This window comes from Nicotiana sylvestris, chromosome 12, assembly GCF_000393655.2.
Source record: "Nicotiana sylvestris chromosome 12, ASM39365v2, whole genome shotgun sequence".
Taxonomy (NCBI): domain Eukaryota; kingdom Viridiplantae; phylum Streptophyta; class Magnoliopsida; order Solanales; family Solanaceae; genus Nicotiana; species Nicotiana sylvestris.
In genome coordinates, this window is record NC_091068.1 from 151,464,959 (window position 1) to 151,475,427 (window position 10,469).

Sequence of the window (10,469 nt, forward strand, 5' to 3'; positions counted from 1 at the left end):
CTAAACTAGTTATGCCAACTATATATATTATCAATGCTGAAATACTTCAGGTTTACACCATGACGTGTGCAAATAACAATAAACTCCAAGTTTATTATGATATAGGTTTTTATATCAATAAACTTATACTTTATTGTGACATTCTTTTATTTGTGTAGCCCAAATTGAAGAATAAAACAGGTAGCTTTTCACATACGTATTACCCCGCTATAAGTTGTAGTAATAGAAGATATTAAATGTTTCCTTTATTTATAGTCTCAATATAACCAACCACTTTTGCGAATACTTTAAAAACTCAATAAGTTTCTTTGAGACTTACTACGACAGAATACCTTATTGATAATAAATTTTATTTCTCCAGAATAGTATAATTATCTCTTCTAGAGCTTTCAATTAATTTTGCACTACCACATATTCATCAACATCCATATGACGAATATCTCTTTCAAGGAGAAACTTATACCATTATAGTGATTGTCAAAATCATTATAGGCAAGATGTATTGCTTCAATTTCTTTTTCCCTTTAATAATCACTATCATAATATTTTGGAATAATCATAATAGGTACGTGATCAATGACCATTCATGCAATAATAATGAAATTATTTTCTTATTTCATCTCAAATCTCTTTCCAGAGGTTAGTGTGACATATTCACTACCACTAGCATGTTCATATTCTTTCAAGAATGAATATATATTCATAAATTACATGTTGTCACATTGACATCATGAATGGATCATAATCATCTATATGTGTTTTACAAAATCTCATGTCAAATCGATGACAAACATTATTGTCACGACCCTAAAGCCGACCCAGTCGTGATGGCGCCTATCGTGAAACTAGGTCAGCCGACACAATTCCCAAATCGAACCATTATTCTGTAAAAGTCATTTTAAGCCATTAATTAACAAAAATATCTCACAATATAAGTTTAAATAAGCAGTACATAAATATAACATAAGCCCGACATCGGTGTATCACCAGTCATGAGCAACTACAAACCCATCTAAGAACAAGAAATGCTAACATAGTCCGAAAATAAAATACTAAGACAATTTGAGTAAGGCAAGAAGAAGAAGTGTAGGGCTGCGAATGCCATGCAGCTACCTAGCCAACTCCGGAGAATTGCTGGAAGACTGATCAGCACTCACTATCGCGTACTGAAACTCCTGGATCTGCACACATGGTGCAGCGAGTAATGTGAGTATGTCAACTCAGTATGTAATAAAAGTAAAAGCAGCTGAGCTGTAAGAAAATAGGTAATTCCACATCATAACACTACAGCAAAACAGTATATGTCAAGAACAATACAAAAAAGTAATTAACTCTTAAAAACAACTCAGTTTCAGTAAAACCTTTTTAAAACATCTTTCAATAGTTTCAAACAAGTGGTGAAACAGTGAGTAAAAAAAATTAAAGAAATGTAAATAGCCCCTCGAGCATAACATGTACCATAAACCGCCCCTCAGACCAAATATCAATAGAACCAGCCCCTCGGGCATCCTCAACGGTGCATTCCCCCACGCTCATCATCTAGAGTGTGTGTCACCTCAAAGTAGCCCAAAGATGTGAAATCCGGGGTTTCGTACCCTCAAGACAACATTTACAATTATTACTTACCTCAAACCGGTCTGAACTCTAGCCTGCGATGCCTTTGCCTCTCGAATTGGCCTCTAAATGCTTCGAATCTAACCAAAACCATATTCATGCTTTCAATATAAGCTAAAGGAATAAAGCCCATGCAAAAATAATCAAATTACATCAAAAATTCCAAAATTGGCCAAACACGACCCCCCGGGCCCATGTCTCGAAATTAGATAAAAATCATATCATTAGAATCTTTATCCTCCCACGAGTCTGTACATACCAAGAACATCAAAATCGGACCTCAAATGGCCCCTCAAATCCCCAATGAAAACTCTCCAATTTCAAGCCCTAATTCTCAAATTTTAACCCTTAAATTCCAATAATTTCACATTTAATCAGTTAGAAATCACCATATAATCAAGTATTAAGTTCAAAAACCTTACCTCCAAGCGTTACCCCTTGAATCCCTCTTCAAATCCTCTTAAAAAGCTCCAAATCCGTCTCAAAAATGGAGGAAATAAGATGAAAATTGATGCAAGGAATGCTTATATAGTTTCTGCCCAGGCATTACTGCACCTGTGGCCCCAAACTCGCACTTGCGTGGCCTCACTTGTGGTCTAATAGGTTGCACCTGCAAAAATCACTTACCCACCCAAAACCGCTTCTGCAGTTACTAACCCGCACATGTGCCCTCGCAGGTGCGCTCACCTTACCGCATGTACGGTTTCTGCCCTTCTCAACCTTGGATGTATCTGCAGCCCTTTCTTTACTTCTGTGGGGCCTCACCTACGGTCCCCAATGCGCAGGTGCGGTTATGACAGGAACAGTAGCTGAAACTGCTCAAACTCAATTCAATTCTTTCCGACAACCTTCCAAAATCATCCCGAGGTCCCCGGGACCTCAACCAAAAATACGAACAAGTCACGTATCATCATTAAAACTCGTACCAACCCTTGGAACACTCAAAACAACATCGAAACACCAAATCACCCTCGAATTCAAGCCAAGGATTTCCAAATTTCTAAACTCCGCAATCGATCCAAAAACCTATCAAACCTCATCCGAATGACCTGAAATTTTGCACACATGTCAAAAATGACACAGCGGACCTACTCCAATTTCCAGAATTTCAATCCGACCCCAATATCAAAATTTCCATTACCAACCAGAAAATGCCAAAACTCCAATTTCGCCAATTCAAGCCTAAATGTACCACATACCTCCAAAATACATTATGATCATGCTCATAAGGGCCAAATCATCTCATGAAGCTATTCGAACCATAAAAACCATGTTCCGAGATCATTTACACACAAGTCAACTTCAATTTGACTTTTACAACAAAAGCTTCCCAAAAAGAGACTAAGTGTCGCATTTTTCTACAAACCACTCCGAACCCAAACCAACCAACAAGATACGATGAAATGTAGCTGAACAACACATAAAGAAGCAAAAATGGGGGAAATGGATTGGTAAATCATGACACGACCGACCGTGTTATTACAATTATATTCACAGAATAAAGGATTATTTTGAGAATCCTTATTGTTCTCATTACCATAATGATGGTGATTCTAATTTCATCATTGTCACGTCGACATCCATTGATACCTTCGCGGTAATAATTGTCTTCTTTCAGACTTATCATATACTGCTACCACATTCTCATTAGGGAACTAGAATGAAGCAAATACAATGGGATGAGTTCCACTTCTTGCGCCCACATTCAAATATGAATTTGATCATGGCAAGACATAGAAATTTTACGACTTTAGGTGGTTATACTTTCTTACAAACTCTATTAGAGTTATAATAAAAATTTATTGTCTTTGCTTGAATTTAAAATAAAATTATAGAACTTCAAGAATTTAATAGAGAAAAATAAAGTAAAATACTTACCTTAGATCCATAAATTATTCCTGAGGAAAGTTCATGGAACAATTGTGTAACGATCCGACCTGTCGTTTTTAGCTCTAGTGCGTCGTTCAGCAGTTTGAGGCCATGAGCAGCTTCACTTCAGTTATTATGACTTGTGCGCATGGTCGGAATTGAATTCCGGGGAATTCAGAGTTGATTTGGTAAGGGAATTCTCATTTCGGATGTTTTAAGTTGAAAGAATTGACTAAGATTGGATTTTAGAGTAAACGGCCTCGAAATCGGGATTTGAAGATTCCGGTAGGTTCGTATGATGATTTTGGACTTGGGCGTATGCCCGGATCAGGTTTTGGATGACCCGGGAGCGTTTTGGCGCCTATTGTGGAAGTTAGCATTTTGGAAGAAATTTCATAAGTTTGGGTTGAAGTGCATTTTAGAGTTATCGATGTCCGTTTAGGATTCCGAGTCTTGGAGTAGCTCCATATAGTGATTCTGGAGTTGGGAGCACGATCGGAAGTGAACTCGGAGGTTCGTAGGTCATTTTGAAGTCATTTGGCTAAAGATAGAAATTTGGAGGTTTTTGAGAAGTTTGACCGAGAGTTTCACTTTTTGATATCGGGGTCGGATTCCAATTCAAAAAGTTGGAGCAGGTCTATAATGTCAAATATGACTTGTGTGCAAAATTTGAGGTCAATCGGACATGATTTGATGGGTTTCGACATCGAATGTAGAAGTTTGAAATTTCAAAGTTCATAAAGTTTGGATTGGAGTACGATTCATGATTTCGACGTTGTTTGATGTGATTTGAGACCTCGAGCGAGTTCGTATCATGTTTTGGGACATGTTGGTATAATTAGTTAAGGTCCCGAGGGCCTCGGGTGGATTTCGGAAATTTAACGGATGAATTTCGGATCAAGGAGTTGCTAAAATTTTCTGCAGAAAGCTGTTTTAATAGGAACTAGTGCAATCATGGAGCTAAATTTGGACGCTTATATCTCGAAATCTATAAGGAATCTGAAATATGCAAAACATAAAAATTGTTGCCCTTGTATACTAGTTTCCAGAAAGTTAAACCATTCATGATTTGGACATTTTATCAGAAAGTTATGATCGATTGAAGATGGCTAGTGGAGCAGTTTCGATAGAATTTTTTTATGCATGGAGCCGACTTTAGAAGCTCATATCTCGGAATATATAAAGAGTTATATGGTGTGCAACCTATAAAGTAAAAGACCTTCGAGTCTAGTTTCTAGATCATTAAATTGTTTGTCATGTGGATATTTCCACAAGGAGTTATGAGCGTTTTAACAAAAGGTGTACAGCAGGGGAAAATTGTAATAGGATGTACAACTTGCACAGCGCAAGGTACAACCCGATGATGTAGACATGTGATTTTTGACCCTCCCTAAGATTTTTCATATTTTAGCACGTAAATATTTAATTTAGGCCTAATATAGCTATTTCAACTATTTTTGACTTCTTTACTTTATTTTCGTCATAAAAAATGGAAAATTACAAAAAAATACTTTAGTATGTATCTTTCATAATTCTTAAAAAATAATAATAAATAAATACAAAAATAGTACCTTATTTTTATCTTTATATAATTTTGAAAATACAAAAAAAAAATATAATAGTTTCATGTTAGCTTTTGCATTGTGTATTATTTTTATCTTATTTTAAAATGAGTCAATTAAGGTGTTGGATTACAATTTTAAGAGTTTTAGAACCCAGTTCTTGGCCCAATTCGGATTTGTCCATTAAGCCTAGGGACCCTTCTAGACTTTCTTTGGACTAAAAACAAACAAGACACTAAGAAGCTAATACACAAAAGACCTAGGGACTAATTGAAAAAATACAAAAAAAAATACACCTGAACCTAGACTCTACCTATAAAATAATGCTTAACAAATAACTGGAGAAAAAAAACGAAAAAAGCTGAAAAGCTGCGCTGCTTTACACCTAAAAAAGGGCCCCTCCCCTAAACCTTCTACTCTTCATTCCAATTCCAACATAGAAGAGATATCAGTAGCAGTCCTATTCAAAAACCAGCTCCCCACCTTATACCAAACAACCTCTTCCCCCCCCACACCTCTTCAGCAGCGCCGCAGCCCACCTCCAACCCTGCCGACGACCACCCCCCTCTTTGATTGTCCCGGACAGAATTTTGGAGGAAATAGATTGGGAAAGGAAAAGAGTTCCGTTTTCTTCTCTGATTTCTGTTCATATGGAGCTGGATTGAGCCAGCTCGTCGCTATTGGAGTTGCCGATCGAGGTTGTTGTTGGAGGTTTAAGTCCAAAATTCCGGTTGTAACTGTTGCTCTACTTCAGTCCGTGCAATTGCCTCAATTTGACTAATCAGAGAACTCTAACTTCAGGTTTATCTTATTCTTCTCTTTAATATCAATTGTTCTCTATGTGTGGTAAGATATAAGGAGAGCCGTTCAAATTTGGAACATGAGATTCAACTAGTGATGAAGTTTAGTAATCTCTTGCTCTTTGATTGAAATAAGATTGTTGTTGGAATTTAGATTTCCTCGATACATAATTTTATTAAATCAGTCCGTGCTTTGCTTGATATCATATGCATTGAAATGGAGCTCCTATGATCAGTTGTATTAATGGATTAGTGTTTGATTAAAATTGACTAGCGTAATGGCTGAAGACGATGAGGAGTCGATGAGAAAGGAGGGGACTGAAGCTGCTCCTTTATGCTTTAGCTTTAGGGCGTTTGATTTATTTGGAAATAGGACATGAATCTTTCATCGATGCCAACCCGTAACGCATTTGTTAATTCGTTGGAGTAGGCTCATGGAAAAGAAAAATGCTTTTGATATGTTAAGATATAGGCTGCCCAATATAGTTTCTTAATTGCATTCATGGAATTTTCGTTAAAATTTTAGTAATTAAACCTTCAACTCACGGCTACTACTAAAACTCGGGTGTGCATTTCATGTGACCCAAATCAAAATCTCAATAACGTTAAATAAAATGTGTCTCGGACTGCGGGTGCATTTCATGTGGCGTGGTCCAAAGACGTGTTTTAGATGATGTTGAAATCATCCTTAAAATAATTAAAAGCGGTTTTAAAATTAAAATGCACATAGGTTTAAAAGTGTTTTAAAGTCAGATAATTAGGCCAATAATAACAGTTAAGCGACCGTGCTAGAACTACGGAACTCGGGAATGCCCAACACCTTCTCCCGGGTTAACAGAATTCCTTACTCGGATTTATGTGTTCGCGGACTGTAATACAGAGTCAATCTTTTCCTCTATTTGGGATTTGAACCGGTGACTTGGGACACCATAAATTATCCCAAGTGGCGACTCTGAATCTTTAAATAAATTAATCCCATTTCGATTGTCACTTTAAGTTGGAAAAAGCTCCCTCATCTACACCCTTTTCCGGGGTGTAAGGTAAAAAGGAGGTGTGACAGCTCTGGCGACTCTGCCGGGGATCGAACCCAGAATCTTTGATTCAGGGTTCAAGAATTCGAGCTTAGAATAATTGTTATAGTTGACTTTATCCATTATCTGAATTTGTTACATGATTTAGGCCTAATGTGCTAATTGATTGCTTTTACCGCTTTGATATTCCGTGAACTGTATATAAACTGTTGTGAAATTCCTCTTCTCTCTGAGTCTTTTAAATCATGAAGAAGTGTGCACTTCGTGTGACTTCTTTTCTGTTAGAGTCATATCCCAAATTTAGAACGAGGTTCGGACAAGTTGCAAAGTCGGTGAAGCTTCTGTATTCCCGGTACGTTGTCCCCCCCCCCCCTCAGCTCGAGCTGTCCGCTCGGGTAAGTCAGGTCTAGAACAATAAACCCAGGTTCTAAACCTAGTACAACAAGACCTCATGTCGGATCCCTAGTAGGAACGTTTGTTTGCATCATGTGCACTTGATTTAGGGGACTCAACATAGATGTTGGGTCCGTCCAGGGCAGGTACACCCTAAACAATAAAAAACCATCCTGATGCATCTTATGTTCTACATGTTGTATTTATTCAAGGGTAAAAGGGTCATTTGGCGGACCAATGATAGCTGATGGTAAATGAAGAAATGAAAAAAAATAATGAAAAAAGAAAAAAGAGAGAGGGTGAAGTGTGAAGATAAAGCAAGTGGGGTCCGATTATATTTTCTGTCATATTCTTGTTAAAAAAAAGAGAGCTTAAAAAAAAAGAAGAAAATATTTTGCATTTTTTCATCATTTTCCGTAAATCAAAAATCAAAAGAAAAAGAAAAAGAAAAAAATCCAAAAAGAAGTTACACGTCTCATCATTTTTTTTTAAAAAAGAAAAATTATGTTTTCTCTAAATTAGTTGTTTTTTTAATTCTCGTCCGTATCCAATTTGCCCGAACTACGCATACCTGATTCTCGTCTTTCGGGGCGTGATACGTAGGCAACCCACATAGAGTCCGGTCTTCCTAGTAAATCTTAGGTTCTTGGCTTTGCGGGGTCATAGCCAAAATTCTCACTTCTAGCCACCTTGTGGCCAAATAAGTCATTTTGCAAAAATAGCCTCAATCATGTCTTGCATGTGTCTAGTAGGGAATGTTATTGTCTCACATAGTATTGGTTTAAGTTTTCTCATACAGGTGTTGATCCACTTACCGGAGTTTGAGCATGACAGATACCCTAGGACCACCGCATTCAGGAGATGCTTAAGGAGATTTTTTATATTTGTTATTTTTATTTTATTTTTATGTTTTGAGTATGTTTTTTTATGTCATCTTTTACCTTCTATTTTTGTATAGTAATATTGGATCTTTTGTTTTGTATTGGAAAAAGATGTGTTATAAATCAAAAATCCAAAAAAAAAAAGGATATTTTGCGTTTTTATATTTCCGTTAGAATTTTCTTTAGGAATACTACTCTTAGAAACTGAAAAAAATCGTTTGATGTGGTTCTTTCTTTAGGCAATTAATATCTAGAACTGAAAATAAAAATTTATTTTTATACTCCTTTTAGTATATTAGGACTAAAAAAAAGAGAATTTTTGTTTTTAGTACCTCTTTAACTCTAAGATATTAATGCCAAAAAAAAAAGAGATTTTCTTTTGAGGTCATAGAAAAAAAAATTCTTTTACTTACTAGATTTAGGACATTGCACATAGAAGAAATAAGATACCTTATCTTCTGTTTATTTTTAAAATTTCTCATTTAGGTAATTAAAAATTGAAATCCAAAAACAATTTTTGTCTTTTTCATTTTCTCATTACGAAGTTTCTCTTCAGGGATATCAAATGAAAATTAAAAAAAAGAGTCAAAAAATATCTTTCTCTCTTTTAGGATTTTTCTTTAATAGAGTATTTGTTTCAAAAAAAAAAACTGTTAAAGCTTGAGTTTAAAATAGGTTATAGAACATTAAGTCTAGAAGATTAAAAAAAAAAAAGCTTTACTTCTTTTATTTCTCTTTTCTCATCAGAGTAGTCACTAAGGTAAAAAGAAAATGAAAAAAGAGAACGTTAGTTTGTTTGCTTTATTCTCGACCTGCCAGAACTATGCAAAGATCTGATTCATGCGGCGTCATAATACGTAGGCAACTTACATAAGGTTCGATCGATTTTCTTTTTTACTATTAAAAGAAAAAAATAGGAAAAAAGAGAAAAAAAAAAGAAGATGAAATTGTGGGATGTGAGAAATGAGAGGAGAGAAAAGAGTGAAATTAGAAAAAAGGAAGGAAAATGATCAACCAAGTGCTAAAAAAGAAAAGAAAAGAGAGGATTGAAATGAACAAATTGGGATGATGCCAACTGACCTTCGTACCCTCGAAGTCATTTTAGAACCGATAATTGTGGCTAGGTGCATTGCACGTAAAGTGAGATTATCTTATGTTAAATGCCCTAACGCTAATGTGATGACTTCATTTTGTTATATTCATAGTAGAAGAGTGGTTGGTTTGTGGTTTTAAAGTGGTAACTCTTTCCTACAATATAAAGTCAAAAGACAATGACAGACAACAATAGAACTGAGTTGGTTGATACTGGCACTCGAAAGCAGTTGGTGGAACAGGGCAATGAGTTGGTTGAAGAGGTAAAGATGTTAAAACAACACATGGCTGACATGCATCAGGCTTGGATGACTAGGAAGACGCCACCACCTAGCTTCCTAGACGCTGCCCTTACCCAAACTCCGGACACAATGCCAGATGATCCTCCATACTCTCCAGATCCACCTGCTTATCTCCAAGCTCATGATGCCCAATATTACCCCTCAGAGGTTACCCACAAGGTTCCCTACTCATACAAACAGGGCCCCAGGGATGAGCCTCATGTTGAAAATGAAAGGTTCACAGGAAGAAAAGGGAAAGATGGGGCACCCAGGAGGCTGAAAGGCATAAAACAGTCCTTAAAGAACAAGCAAGGAATGGGAGACCAGGGAAGCATGGTTTACAAAGAACTGTCTGTGACCCCCGACGTTCGCTTGCCCGCGGGGTTTAAAGTGCCAAAATTTAACTTGTATGATGGGTGTGGGGATCCGGTAGCCCACCTAAAGGTTTATTGCAGTGAAATGAGAGGTGCTGGAGAGAAAAATGACTTGATGATGGCGTATTTCAGTGAGAGCCTGACTGGGGCAGCTTTGGACTGGCATGCTCGTTAAGATGTTAGTAAGTGGCCTACATTGGGTGACATGACTCAAGATTTTGTTCAATACTTTCAATATAAATTAGGCGTTACCCCAGACTACTCCTCCATATCTAGGATGGGAAAGAAACTGGAGGAAAGCTTTAGAGAGTTTAGGCTCAGATGGAGGGAGCAGGATGCTCGAGTCAATACCCTGATTGGTGAAGAAGAAATGGTTGAGCTTTTTCTACAAGCTCAGGGACCCATCTACTTCAGTCATTTGATCTCGGCCCTGGGAAAACCTTTCAATGATGTGTTAAAAATGGGGAAGCTAGTATAAGAGGGAATCAAGTCAGACAAAATCATGAGTTGTTCGAAAAACATTCAGAACATCCCCGTAAGCTTGGGTGGAAGAAAGAGAAACATAAAAGATG

The 10,469-nt window shown here is 36.8% G+C and overlaps 1 long non-coding RNA gene across 1 annotated transcript; it reads left to right on the forward strand.

Annotated features, from left to right (window-relative positions):
* Nucleotides 1–5,401: 5,401 nt before the first annotated feature.
* On the forward strand, nt 5,402–8,312 carry LOC138884144 (uncharacterized). Its single transcript, XR_011404293.1, has 2 exons — nt 5,402–5,846; nt 8,069–8,312. It is a non-coding gene; the product is annotated as an uncharacterized lncRNA (long non-coding RNA).
* Nucleotides 8,313–10,469: the final 2,157 nt, after the last annotated feature.